This window comes from Ambystoma mexicanum, chromosome 7q, assembly GCF_040938575.1.
Source record: "Ambystoma mexicanum isolate Mex_15411 chromosome 7q, UKY_AmexF1_1, whole genome shotgun sequence".
NCBI lineage: Eukaryota > Metazoa > Chordata > Amphibia > Caudata > Ambystomatidae > Ambystoma > Ambystoma mexicanum.
In genome coordinates, this window is record NC_090941.1 from 608,845,821 (window position 1) to 608,859,427 (window position 13,607).

Sequence of the window (13,607 nt, forward strand, 5' to 3'; positions counted from 1 at the left end):
TCCAATGCTAAGAAGGGAGTGTCTGGCAGCTAGACAGGAGAGCTGGCAGTTCAGGACAAACACACACACAGAGTATTTTTGGTAAGTTGAGTAAATGAGAAACGTGCTAATGTGTGAATGCTTAGTAATGGATAGTATGGGGTGGGGAATATCATTCAAAACTTCTCGGTTGTGGATAAGTAATTTTTAGGTGCTGTACAGTGTTGATATATTTTTATTCATGCAACAAAAGTCTAATGTAATTGAAGTTTAGTTTCTGCCAAGATTTGTTAGAAGCTCAAGGTCATTTTCCACAAGAGCATGGCTATTTACAAAAATACACTATTTTGAAGCTCATGGTGATCAAGGCTCACTTTATCGCAAAAAAAGAACACTTTGAAATCTAGCATAGCAAGGCCCTTTCTTTGCAGAGAAAAATAACCGCAAGCGAATTGCATTTCTAAATTATTTGCCAAGCTGATTATGAGAGATGTCCAAAAATGGATGCAAGGCGAAAATCTACAAGACCCAAACCAAACTGGCTTTGTGGCAGGGATGGGTACATCTGTCAATCTAATTGCCATATAAGCAATAAAACTAAGAATGCAAGATACTAGCCAGCCCATATCTATAGCCTACATTGATTTTAAAGCAGCGTTCGACTCTAGATCTCGAAATAAGCTACTAAACAAGTTGAAAAATGCTGGCTGTCCGGGAATTCTATTGCATTTTATTCAGCAATTGCATTCTAATACGTCAATCCAAATAAGGCTAACCTTAGAGGAGCATTTGACTCAAGCCATCAACACCTACCGAGGCCTCAAGCAGGGATGCCTTATGGCATCTAGCCTGTTCAATTTCTATATAGCTGACATGACCAAAGATTTCGAACAAGTACTCTCTGATGTGCCGGCTCTTGGGATAACAAAGATTCCTTCGAGGGGATTGGGTCCTCCGACGTATTCCATATCTATGACAGGTAATGTCCACAGCTGTGCTGCTTCGGAAAATTTTCGGTGTCTGCGTCCTGCGTCGATGTCGATGCGGCATCCCCGAGGACCTCCTCTGACGGCCGATGTCACCCGATGTGATAAGTAGGACGCAGGACGCCCGTAGCCTCAGTTCCGTTTTTTCCGCGAACGTGTTCGCTTCGTGAATCTCGGTACGCCTCGACTCTTTGGAGTTTGTTGTATTCTTCTCGGTTCCTTTGAACCTGTTCGGTTTTTGTGAAAACCTGTTCGTGAAACGATGTCTACCTCGTCTTCCACCCCGCGTCCGGGCTTCAAGAAATGCGGGAACTGTGGGTCCAAGATGTCGGTCACAGACTTACACAACGCCTGCCTCTGGTGCCCCGGGGAGGCCCACGATACGGACGACTGTGTCGACTGCCAGTCGCTCACGGCCAAGGCCTTGCGGGAGCGCAAGAAGAAGTTGTCGGTAGGTCGGGTGTCTAAGCCCCGGAAGTCGAGGTCTACGGGGCTTTCGACCGATGACTCGAGAGGCGACTCTCCACGTCATCGTCGGAAGTCCAGTGGGTCTCCTTCCAGGAGTCGGTCTCGCCACTCCTCTGCCTCTTCGAGGCATTCCCGGAAGCGCCGGCATCGGTTGCCTTCCCCGTCCTCTTCCGAGGACTCCGCCCGTTGGCGGGTCGCTTATCCCACCATGCAAGCGACACCCGAGGAATGGGCTTCCTTCGGGAAGAAAATGTTGGCGATTCTCGAATCGCAGGGTACCGGTCCATCTGCTCCTCCGAGTGGGGTCGGTCGGCACCGGTCGAGAGACACAACCCGTACGCCTTCGGGCTCGGGTGGTCGGCACGGCTCGCAGGAGAGGTCCCGCTCGGACAAGGGTAGCCGTTCTCGCCATGCCCGTTCCAGGTCCCAGTCCTCGATGTGCTCGAGACCGCGTGATCCTGTGCCGTCTTCGAGGAAGACGCCGATGCCTGTGGCGCGAGGTCATCGACGATCTCTCTCGAGGCTCCGCCTCCACCGTCAATGCTTTCGGTGCCTAGGTCGTCGAGGGACACGCTCGGAGCTCCGGCTTCAAGGCCTGTGTCGACGCCGTTGATGCTGGCGGCGTTGCAGCTGACGTCGATGCCGATTCACTCAACGCCGGTTCTCTCGATGCCGGCGCCGACTCGTTCGGCACCCTCGACGCCTTTCGAGGCGGTGGTGTCGGAGGGGCCCCGTGGTACGGGGTTAGCCCCTAGAAAGGCTCTGGCTAAGGTCAGGCATAGCTTTGGTCCCCAGGTGTCTTCCTCTCACCGCCTGGAGTACATTTCAGAGGGTGATGAAGGCTTGGTTCCGGTTACGGTGCCAGATGAGCTTCTCTCAGGCCATAGCCAGTTTGATGACCTGAGGCAGTCACTGCATGATGACAGTGGACTGGACACCTCTCCGGAGGTGGAGTTTTGTAGGCCGGAGCCTAGCACTCGTGCCGATTCTTCGTACCGGCGCCTTATGTCTCGGGTCACCGAGTACTTGGGATGGTCGGCTCCCACAGGGGAGTTTGTTAAGGATGATCTCACGGACATCCTTGATCTTGGTACCCCCACTGACCCGGTACTGCCGTTTCATATGGCTCTGCAGAGAAGGGTGGCGGCGGCTTGGACTGCTCCGGAGAGTCTCCCGGCAGTGGGCAAGTCTTTGTCGCGAAAATACCGTCCAGCCAGTAGCGACCCCTTCTACTTGTCCAGGCACCCCACTCCGGAGAGTTTGGTGGTGCAGGCGGCTACGGCCCCGGCAAAGCAGGCGTCGTACCCTGCCATCCCTCCGGATAAGGACGACAAACGTTTTGATGGCTGGGCAAAGAAAGTGTTTTCTACTGGGGGTATGGCGCTTCAGGCAGCCAACTCTGTATGTGCCTTGTCTCATTTCACACACACTCTGTGGAACTGTGTTGCATTAGCGGCTGAACATATTCCCGAAGGGGATGAACAGGATGGTTTCCTTGCTATGGTTCAGGATGGCAAGGATGCCATGTGTGAGGCCATTCAGTCGGGTTTGGACATGGCAGATTGTGTCAGCTGGTCCATGGCGGCGAGCACCGTAATACGCAGGTTTGCGTGGTTGCGGAAGTCTGGGTTCGCTCCTGATGTGCAGTCCCGGCTCCTCAACATGCCCTTTGACAGTGAACATCTTTTTGGCAGCAAAGCTGATGAGAGCCTTGAGAGGTTGCAGACCTCCAAAGCTGCAGCGAAGTCTTTGGGCACTGCAGTTCGACAACCTCCGCCTTTTCGTCCTAGAGGACAACAATGGAGGGGAGGTTCCTTTCGCTATTACTCGTCCTTCAGTAAAGCGAGAGGAGCTGTCAGTCAAAGAGGCCACCGTAAGAGTGCCAGAGGTGGAAAACAGGGTACTCGAGGTGCCAAGGCCGCTCGGGCAGTTGCCTCTTTGACCTCAGGCAACGCCGCTACCACTCGTCATGAGGCCAGGTCCCATGGTTCGCCGGTTGGGAGAAGGCTGGCGCAGCATCTTGTAGAGTGGCGTGCCATTACTTCAGATGTGTGGGTTCTGGAGATCATAACCCACAGCTACTGTCTTCCTTTTCGGCAGAGGCCTAACGACAATCCACCTGGGAACCTCTCTTTGAAGAGTCCGGATCCGAACCTTGCGCAGGAAATTCAATCCCTGCTGGAGAAAGGCACCATAGAACTGGTTCCTGTAGCGGAGAGGAACAAGGGATGGTATTCCCCTAATTTTTTGATTTTGAAGAAAGACGAGGGATTGAGACCCATCATGGACTTGCGCGGTTTGAACAAACTTCTCAGGAAGGACAAGTTCAAGATGGTAACTCTCTCTCAAGTCCTCCAGGCCCTTCAACTTCAGGACTGGTTGGTGTCTCTCGACCTCAAGGACGCTTACTTCCATGTGCCGATCCATCCCAAGCACAAGAAGTACCTGAGGTTCGCGGTTGGTGACTCGCACTTTCAGTTTTGGGTCCTGCCGTTCGGATTGACCTCCGCCCCAAGGGTTTTCACCAAGCTCATGGTTGTGGTGGCAGCGCATCTCAGGAAAGGGGGGATTCCCATCTACCCCTACCTGGACGATTGGTTGATCAGGGGGAGCTCTCCCGAGCAAGTCCTGGATCATCTGTCCATCACCTGCCACTCCCTTCACAAGCTGGGCTTCTCCCTCAATTTAAAGAAGTCCCATTTGACGCCAACACAGCGGCTCCAGTACATCGGAGCAATGCTCGACACATCCCTGGGGCTGTGTTTTCCTCCCCAGGTGAGGGCTCTTCACATTCAGCAGATGGTGCACAAGTTTCAACTTGCCCAGACTCTCCCAGCGTCCGAGTTCTTGAGACTGCTCGGCCTCATGGCATCCTGCATTCTTCTGGTGCCAGAGGCCAGGTTGCGGATGAGATCTTTGCAATGGGCACTCAGCTCCAGTGGTCCCAGTCCTCCGGCAGGATGTCGGACCCTGTTCAGGTTCCGCCCTCGGTCGCCCAGGACCTTCTGTGGTGGGCCGTTGAAGGCAATCTGATGAAGGGGGCCCCATTTTGGCTGCCCTGGCCGGAGGTGACGATCGTGACGGACGCATCCCTCATGGGATGGGGAGCTCATGCCAACGAGTTGACAGCGGTCATTGGTCTCCGTCGGAGTCCAGACTCCATATCAATCTGTTGGAGCTGAGGGCTGTCAGGCTAGCCCTGAAGGCTTTTCTGCTGACTGTGCAAGGAAAGAGTGTCCTGATTCTAACCAACAACACGGTGGCCATGGACTACCTCAACAAAAAGGGGGGGGAGGGTCACTTCCTCTGTGCAGGGAGGCGATGCAGCTCGGGTTCTGGGCCATCCAGCGGGAAGTTTCGATCTCGGCTGTTCATCTGGCCGGAGACGACAACGAGATGGCGGACGCTCTGAGCAGGCAGAGCACGATCTCTCACGAGTGGGAGCTGGCTCAGGAGATTCTCCTGGAGATCTTCGCCCTTTGGGGGACCCCTCAAGTGGATCTCTTCGCCTCCAGTGTCAACCGGAAGTGCGAAAGGTTCTGCTTGTGGGAATTTCCTCCAAAAGGAGCCTTAGGAGACGCGTTCATGGTGGAGTGGTCATTCCCACTGCTGTATGCGTTTCCTCCAGTCCCCGTCATCCCGCAAGTACTGCGGAGGTTACGGTGGTTCGGTTCTGGGATGATCCTCATTGCTCCGGCATGGGCCCGGAGGACGTGGTACCCGGACCTTCTCGACTTGTCCATCTGCCCTCCACGTCGTCTTCCCTACCGTGACGATCTGCTCTCCCGGGAGGAGGGTCAGGTTCTCCATCCAGAGGTCGGATCCCTCAACCTTCACACTTGGCTTCTGAAAGGTTGAGGTATAAGGATTGGGACCTCCCTGAAGACGTGATGGAGGTATTGCTCTCGGCCAGGCAGCCGGCAACTAAGTCTCTGTACCGTTGCCATTGGCGGAAGTCCTGCGACTGGTGCAGAGTTAAGAATGTGGATCCTTTTGAGTGTGACATTCCCATGGTTCTGTCTTTTTTGATTTCCTTGGCCCACAGGGGCTTGCAAGTGGGGACCATTAAAGGTTACCTGGCTGCGCTGTCTATATTTAAGCGCTCGTCTGAAGAATGTTCCTATTTTAAGATTCCTTTAATTTCTCAGTTTTTGAAAGGGCTCACTAATGTATTCCCTCTGTCACCTTATATGGTGCCCGGTTGGGATTTGAACCTTGTTCTTAAGTTTCTTATGGGTGCTCCGTTTGAGCCTTTGCATTCTTGCTCTTTAAGACTGTTAACTCTGAAAACTGTGTTTTTGGTTGTGGTTACTTCCGCTCGCAGAGTGAGTGAGTTACAGGCACTTTCAGTTAAGCCACCCTTCACTGTGTTTCATAAGGACAGGGTTGTCCTTGGAATTCATCCTTCCTTTCTTCCGAAGGTGGTTTTGGAATTTCATTTGAGCCAGAAGGTTGTTCTTCCGGCGTTCTATCATCCTCCACATCCTGGTAAGGAAGAGGAGAGGCTCCATAGGCTTGATCCTAGGAGAGCGTTGAGCTTTTATATTTCGCACAAGTCCCGGGTCAGAGTGGACGATCAACTTTTCATTGGTTACGCTGGAAAGCGTTTGGGACAAGCTGTAACGAAACAGACTTTGTCTAGTTGGATTATTTTAGCTATCTCCGGGTGTTACCGCCTGGCGGGTAAGGACCCTCCGGCTGGCTTGCGGGCCCATTCTACCAGGAGAGTGGCTGCGTCTACTGTCCTGCAGAGGGGTGTTCCTATTCGTCTCATCTGTGATGCAGCCACCTGGGCTTCGGTACATACTTTCGTACGTCACTACTCCCTCGATTCCATCTGAGGGCAGGATCTGGCCTTTGGCAAGGCAGTCCTTTATTCCGCAATTTGATTGGGCATGCTAAATTTGTGTTCTAAATTCTTTTCCCACCTCCTTGCTTGGTACTGCTTTGGGAGTTTGTCATAGATATGGAATACGTCGGAGGACCCAATCCCCTCGAAGAACAAGTTACTCTCTTACCTGGTAACGTTCTTTCGATGGGATGGTCCGACAAAGTATTCCATATCGCTCCCTCCCTACTTTCCCTGCTGCAGAATTTCTTATGCGATTGCAGCTTGCGGTCCGCAAGGCCTTGTGTGTCTGAATGGTAGAAAACTGGTGTCACACGTTCTGGGGGAAAAAAGTACAACTGAGGCTATGGGCGTCATGCGTCCTACTTATCACATCGGGTGACGTCGGCCGTCGGAGGAGGTCCTCGGGGACGGTGCATCGACATCATTGACGCAGGACGCAGATGCAGAAAATTTTCCGAAGCAGCACAGCTGTGGACATTACCTGTCATAGATATGGATTATGTCGTCGGACCATCCCATCGAAAGAACGTTACCAGGTAAGAGAGTAACTTGTTCTTCTCTGTTTTATGCAGATGATTTGGTTTTAATAGCAAAGACCCCAAGAGGCCTCCAAAATCTGTTATGTGCACTTGACAATTATGTTAAGCGGAACGACCTACAAATCAGTGGGCAAAAAACTAAAGTGTTATACTATCATCCATTGAAGAAAAAGCACAAATATAAGAACACATGGCATTTAAATAACAATACTCTACAAGTTGGTAACAACCGCAAGTATCTAGGAGTCAATATTAACAATCATACTGCAGACTTACTCATATCAGGATGAATTACATACGAAAATCAACACCGCAATATCTCAAACCAAAATCATCCAAGCAAAATATGGAAAATGTTAGATTGCTCCAACAATGGGACATTTTATCTACAAAAAGGTATCTGAATCATCTTGTTTGGTGTAGATACGAAACAAATTACAACTGAATTTACTGGGAGAAAATCAAAGGTGCATATTGGAAAGCAGTTTTGACTCTACCTAAGTTGCAACCTATGGCTGTACTGAGGTTCGAACTTGGGATTCCTCCATTGTTAAGCATGTATAAATGGAAAATATGCTTGCTTTACAGAACATTTCTCAATCATGCACGTTGGCAGAATACATGAAAACACCAAATCACAAGATCCCCTTAAAATGGAGAAAACTTGCTGTGAAAATATTAAGGGAGGCAGACATATCAGAGGAGCTGCTTGTCCAATATCCTATGCGAGCTAAAAATGTGTTGCAAGAGCAAGATTGGATTCAAACCATGACAAAGAGCAAACTATACATCTAACCATGCGCATTTTTGTAAGGAGAAAAAAAAATGAAACAGACGGCGGCTTACTTGTTGTTTTCCCTGCCCCTCTTATAGGTACATTTATCTGTTTTCACCTGAACTTGCATAATACTAAAGAAATACAATCAAGAAGGCAGCAAATATTACGAAGTGAGAATCACTGCAGATTTTCATGTGATCCCAGACAATCTGAGACTTTACAACACGTGTTGACTGAATGCCCAAATGTATTGCAAAGCTGAAGCCAATATTTCAAAATACTATTTGAAGATTGCAGGATGCTAACACCGAAGACATTGTGGTTGCCAATCCTCCACTCACGGAGATTAAAAGTACAGATAGCAACTGTGAAGTTTATATTGAGTATGAACCTAACATAGAGGGAAAGCACCACAGGGATCAAACTAAAAATTATGTTGTTTTTTAATTGAATATAAAGGCCTACAATTTTAACATGATGTATAATGATAGAACTAATTGAAGCATGTAATGGTGCAATTATAAACATGTGTAAAGGTTTTGTTGAACCAAATAACAAATATAAAAATAAAATAAAAAAATAAATATTTATTTTTGATTCCTGGTTAAGTGATGTAAGGGCCATGTAAACATTTTGCATTGTATATTAAGTCTTTGTATCTTGCATTATTTTTCTAACTTCTGATGAAGAATAACAATTAGGAAGTTGGATCATCTCAGAATTTTTATTACATGTTTTGATCTGCACTGGTAACACAGGGCACTGGGGATAACCAATAGTGAGTTTGCATTAGCGTCTGTGGTAATTCACTTTGCCACGTGTGATAAGACAACAACCAAACTGGTTATTGTACACTGGGTTTCAGAAGGGGTGAGGGTGTGTGTGTGTGTGTGTTTGTTTTTTCAATTTCACTTACATGGTAAATGTATTCTGAGAGGCAAGCCAAAAGGGCATAATGTGGTATTGTAAATAAATTACAGCAAGAGCATAAAGTCATCATTGAGAGTCCATTATTTACTTACCGTTAGTGATCCCGGAATAAGAACAATTATCAAGTGGTACTCTAAAGTTAGGCTCAACACTATGCCACGAAATACCAAAAATACCTCTGACACCTCAGAGTAGCCGGCAAAATGGGTCTTCGTATCTCCGCTCTTGTTACCACACTCTCAGTACCCTTTGAATGGCCAGTCCAAACATTCCCCTGTCTAGTTTACCCATTGCTTTCCCCCAAATATACATCTTTCTATCTACTCACCCTTGGGCTCTGGAACTCAGAATCTCTTTGCCTTAAATCCTCTTACCTTACTAACTACCTTACTAACTACTTTTACTGCTAACAACCTCATTGCTCCATAATGGGAAAGACTGAGACATGGAACATCCCCCACAGTATGAACTCACGTATAGCTCTTAACACTGATTTTGCCTCTCCCTCCCACTCTCTGCAGATGAAAAGAGGCGGGTTAGACCATGATCAACAGAACCTGCCTGTCCTCCCCTATTCCTCCCCAGACTTCCTCTCACCATCCTTTGAACACAATAATTTTTAACTTCTTGCATCAACTTCCCACACCAATCTCTTCATCAGCCAACCAGCTAGTGCTCCCAAGTCTTTCTTCTCTGACCTGACCTTCAAGTCCCTCTTTATTGAGGCCCCAGTCATCATCTTGGGCGATTTCAACCTTTCAAACATCTAGAATACTCAATGCCTTGAGATTGACTTAATAATCTTTGACCACTTTGTGCTTACCTTTCACAACCAACCAATGCACAGTCATGGCAGCTTGTTTAGCCTTGTATTCCTCTCCTCATTACTTACCCCTGCTACCCTCATTTATTGATCCCTCTCACTCCCACCACTATCTCCTTCACTTCTGTCTCCTTTGCCCTTTCTCTCTCCTGCTGTCCCATAACCAAATGCAAATCAAACCTGAATCCATGGTGGCATTCCTAGTTGAAGGCATGTATGTCCACCTTCGTCTCACTCCCTCAGCTGCTTTCTCTCTCTCACCACCACTCTCCAGCGACATTGTGCAAAATCACACTTTTCTCTGCGTTTGATTACCACTTTTTTGCCTCACAAGCACAAACTTGGGCCATCACTCTCTGCACCAGTTCAAAATAAACATGCGCCTCCACCTGGGATTCTGGTGCAAGTCCCACGCACCTGTCCTCCTTGGCTATTACAAGGAATCCATTTTCGCTCTCTCTACTGCCCTGATTTTCAAAAGTGCTCTTGCTATACTAGCCTCATCTTCTTTCTCTATACTCCTATTCCTGCAAACTCTACACCCTCTATGCCATGCTCCACACCTTTGGCTTCACTTCATCTGCGCATCTATCTCTCAACGAATGACTTTGTCTCTTTTCTTCTAAAATCTCCAACATAAGTGACAGTCTGACAGCCCACATATCCCGCTCTTCATTTTTTCCTCTACCTCTTACCTCCACTCCTCCCAGTCATTTTCTCCTACTACCCCTTGTCATAAGGTTGGGTGGTCTCTACAAAGTAAATACAGTATAGATAAGTTTAAAATCACTGTTTGTTGGAGACTTTTTAAATTTAAACCACCCAAACAGTAGGTCAGAACGGCAGTCTTTCTGTTTGCACAATATTCTTAGATTCAAAGTATATCTTGCAAAATATGTTTCTCTGTGTTTTTTCCTATCATCACTCAATTTTTTTGCATCAACAGAATATCGTATGTGTGGCTGGTCTCCTGGCATTCCATCTGTGTGTAGTGGAGTTGTGGCTTGTTCTTCTTGTTTGGTGATTGTGCAATTCCAAGCTTTCATTCATGGTAGGTCAGTTGCTTCACAGGGCCCACGGCTTACACCTGATAAGGTCGGCTCAGAGGCACCTCCACAAGCTGTTGGCTAGGCTCCTGACTACCTCCCTCCACAGGGGTCCTGGTCATTCAGCCCTCCAGCCCAATCTCATTTTACTTCTTGCCGCCACCCCATATGCTTGTACCTGGTGACCTTCCCTAACCTCTTTCCCCTTTACTGTATACTAACTCTTTCATGTATTCTGATTCGCCATCTCACTCACAAACCCCAGAGATGTGGGGCACATGTTTCCCTCTGTTAATCTTCTTCTGTGTTTTGGTGTTCCTGAGTCACCTCTACCTCTCTTGCTCCTCCTTTCACTTCCTTCTCCTTTTGTTCTCGTTCCCCTTGTTCGGTGTAATGTGAGTCGAGGGTTGCGGGGACAGTCAAGTTTTTTAAATAAAAAGGACACTGCAGTGCCAGTTCCTGGCCACGTTAGTGGAAGGGAACTAACGCCGCAGGGACAGAGGGGAGTAGGTGGCACACACAGAAGTGTGCCGACAAAAGGTATGTAGGGAGGTGAAGAGGAAGCAGATTGGGGATGCAGGCCAAATTGATCTATGTGATCACTGTGCTGCACCGTAATGTAAGTGTTACATATATTTTGGGGTTGTATCTATTTCTTCGTGGTATTTTTGCTATGTTGGTATTTTTGTGGTCATTTTTTCTTATAATGGTGAGACCAATTTCAGAATACTGCCTAATATATCACCAGGGTCACTAACAACAAATAAAGACTGGACTTAATACACTCTGAATAGATGGCTCATGTCCTCCTGTGGTATCTTATGTACAATACCACATTATGCCCTTTTCACTGTGTTCCAACAAATGTAAAGCATGCAATTGAAATGCAGCGCATTCATTCAGCCTAGATAAAACAATTCACTGCTTCTATCAGATATTTCTTACCACACATCTGCATCTATGCATGTCAAATAAAAGGGACTGAATGCAGAATAAATATAAGGATACATTATTTTTTTTTATTTGTTCTTTACCGTTAAATATTATTATGCACGTTTTTTCTTGCAATGGCTTTCAGCGCTCTATTTGTGCAAAGCTCTGCCAATTGACCTTGGCTTCGTAACAAAACTTGGCAGGGTGAGTAAACAGCAAGACTTTGAGAGTTATGAACACAGAATGACATGTACATTTAAATTCAAATCTCTAATGCAGTACCTAAAATGAACTGAAATATTTGAGCTACATATTATCATTCAATTCACCAGCACCTCAATTAACTTCATATTCACCTAAATCTGTTGGCTATATTCCCGACTCAGCTTGGCAGTGAAATCTTCCCCAGCCTTTCTGCCTTCGTCGCACAGGGTCAACTCAAATAAGGATTCTTGAGATTTCACAGCTCTGCTAAGTATCGCCACCCAGGGAAGAAACAGCTTCAGCCTTAGCCCAGCCGAACGGCCATGTGCTCCTTCGTCAGTCAGTTCCAGAAGAGGAATAACTCTCTACTCTGCCTCAAAAACCTTTTTTATCAAACCCCTTGTGAATCACAAACATCTCCCCATGTCCAGTTCATCACACTGAAGAAATCATGCGATTTGCCTTTCTCATTGTACTGACTGCAATGCTGAAGAGAAAAATGAAACCTTTCTCTTGCGCTTCCTGCTCCAAAACAATGCTATGTTTTTAGTAGAACAGATCTTTACGTTTTCAGTTTACCGCACAGCGCTGATTCTAGTTATAGACAGTGACTTTAATACTACTCTAAAACCTCAAAATGATAAAACTTTATCAGCCACCCCAACAGAATTTAGGAAAGGGCACGGTTATTAGAAGTCATGAACAATCTAAAAGTAATGGACATCTGAGGATTCCAGCATGAACATGAAAAAGATGTATCATTCTTCTCACACATTCATAGAGAGGGCATTCACAAATAGACATAATGATCTCATACCTGATCCGCTTAATTTCTGAAACATATAGGAGCCCTCTCTTACCATTCACCGGTGGAGGCTTCTCTACAGGTTAATGCTTAAACTCCAACCCCCACCCCAATCCCATGTGGCGAATGAAGGAATCCCCATTGAGAGACCCACAAAACCCACTAGAAATGTCTGCCCAATAAATCCATATTTCAGCATGAATGCCACACCAGAAATGCCACTCAACACAGTATAGGATAACTTTAAAGCGGTTCTGAGGGGATAGCTGATCTAAAAAACCACAGCTTCTATTAGAAACCGAGAAAAACTCTGAATTAGAAGCCGAAGTCAAACTGTATGAGAGATGCCTCAAACCTAGAACCTCCATCAAAGCTCAAGGGAGACCTGAAAATCACCCATACCAAACTGGAGGACCATCTCGCTTAACAAACTGCATGATCGCTAATTCAAATGAAATAAATCTGTTATACATGAGGAAACAAGGCCAACTGATATCTTAATTATAAACTAATGAAAATCAGAAATCTAAAATATCTGTTTAGTTGCCACCAACAGAACGTTATTGATCCAACAAGACTTAACCCAACTATCATTATGACTACTTCTTGGTAGCTGCAGGATGACTTCTAACGGATTGCGTGGATAAGTAATGTTCCAGATTTGGTCGATTCTGTCAACAACGTCCCCCAAAAATTCACCACTCTTTCACAACTCCACAACATATGAAGAAGACTACCCCTCTCCTTACCACAGCCCCAGCAACAGTCATCATCAATTATCCCAAAACACACATATGCACCGGGGTCCAGTAGATTCTGCCTAATACTTGCTGATGAATATAGCAGAGCTGTAAATCTGCCTTAGCATTTAATAGGCCTTTCCAAACCCTATCCCACTCTTCTAGTGTAAGATCTCTGCCTAACTCCTCTGACCACGACAGCCTTAACTTCTTCCATGAATCCAACCATTTCGCATCAGGTTGCATAATTTTCAAAATACCAGACACTTTCTGTAATCCACTAGTCAGTACTTTGAGAACATCCAGTTTCTGTAAAACTGGTGCCTCCATCATCTGTCTCCTTTCAGAGAGTAGGTCTACCAATTCACTGCATCTTCCTAACTCCCTCTTTTGCAACCCAAATTTCTCTACTAGACTCTCAAAGGGTACCACCCCTTCATCATTCCAGACATCCATTGTTAAGATGCATCTCTTAATCCAACTCCGCCAATTCAATACCTTATTGCTAATCTCTAGACCTGGAT